This window comes from Rhynchophorus ferrugineus, unplaced genomic scaffold, assembly GCF_030347505.1.
Source record: "Rhynchophorus ferrugineus isolate W39M unplaced genomic scaffold, kcgeb_rfMv2 rfM3, whole genome shotgun sequence".
NCBI lineage: Eukaryota > Metazoa > Arthropoda > Insecta > Coleoptera > Curculionidae > Rhynchophorus > Rhynchophorus ferrugineus.
Window position 1 is genome coordinate 37,434,170 of NW_027472582.1, and position 1,472 is coordinate 37,435,641.

General features: G+C 30.2%; 1 long non-coding RNA gene across 1 annotated transcript; it reads left to right on the forward strand.

Moving 5' to 3' along the window:
• Positions 1 to 328: 328 nt before the first annotated feature.
• LOC143194077 (uncharacterized) lies at positions 329 to 804 on the forward strand. Its single transcript, XR_013005180.1, has 2 exons — positions 329 to 575; positions 660 to 804. It is a non-coding gene; the product is annotated as an uncharacterized LOC143194077 (long non-coding RNA).
• Positions 805 to 1,472: the final 668 nt, after the last annotated feature.

Consider the following 1,472-nt stretch of genomic DNA (forward strand, 5'->3'; position numbering starts at 1 on the left):
CCTAAGCAGTTAACTGCCATTTTTAGGTGATATAATTTGTGTTGTTTATTTACGTCAAGTTTTTCGGTATGTATTTTTATACATATTTGACAATTACTTTAGATTATTCTGTGTATTTTAATTTATTAATGTAATAAAAAGAAAACCTTAAGGGGATCTCTTGTGATCTCCTATGTAGGCCCAGGAATGCTTTAATCATTTTAAAGAGGAAGACTATAGACCAAAATGTGGAAAGCCATGGCTGAAACAAGATGTAATTCCTACTAGTAATTTAAATAGTAAGTAATTTGAAATTTATATGTTCATTTACAGATAACTCAGCCTATCCCATCAGCTTCGTTTCAGGTTGGATGAAAAACTAAAGGCTTTATTCTTATTGAAATGCAATGGCAGAGGATATAAACTGTTATCGAAGATATTCTTCTTGCCTTCTAGAAGAACATTAATGCAAATACTGTATAAGGTTCCTTTTTGCTGCTGGAGTAGTAACCTCTAATTTTGGTCTTTAGTTCAGAAACTTGACTGTATAGACCGAACTGCAGTTGTCATATTTGATAAAATGTACCTCAATTTAGGTAGGTTGTTAATTTAGTTGATTCTAAAAATATTACAACAGAACCACTAATAGTTATATTATTTTATTTTAATGTTTGTTTTAGGTTTGTTTTAAATATTAGAGAGAAGATAATATCACTAGATTACGTGTTTTGGGTAGTGGAGATATCTCTGTGATTATATTAATGTCTTTATGGTCATGGAAAATTAATGTAATTGTAATATATAAATAGAATATATTTAAATATATTTGTTTTTTTATTTTCCCAGTAAAACTAAAAGAATTTTTTTAAATTTCCCCCTCAAGTTTTTAAAATTCCCGCTAAACATTTTTAAATTTCCCGCCGTAACTAACTGTCATACGGCGCATGCGCAAGCGCCCTCACGCGAAGATTCCGAGTGAAACTTAGAACCTATTTTAACATAGGAGATGCGTTTCTAGGTTTCTTTATTCTATGCTTAGATATGTGTACAAACGGTCAGAATATACATCAGCATTTGGTCAGAATAAATAAAGAAAGAATGAATACCAACTGTAACTGCAAATATGGCATATGCATTAGGGAGAATGTAGCGATTAAATATAATTTTATCAAGAAAAATGTACAGGCGTAGTAGCAGAAGCTAATGAGAAAAATAGTGACAGATAAACACCGCAACGAAGGAAAGAAGAATTAAACACAAAAAGTTAAATATGCTCTCTAATTAAAGTTAAAAACATTACAGGGATATATAATTGTCTATTAGGTAGATTAGGGCTCCAGTATATATTAAAAAACAACTTCAGCTACAAACTATTTTTGCTATATAATTAGCTTTTAGTATTTGATAACATTATTTTTGTTTCGGCAACATTACGAAGTTTGGATATCTTAAATTTTGATAACGTAAGATCACTGTTCTGCATCAAAACGCAC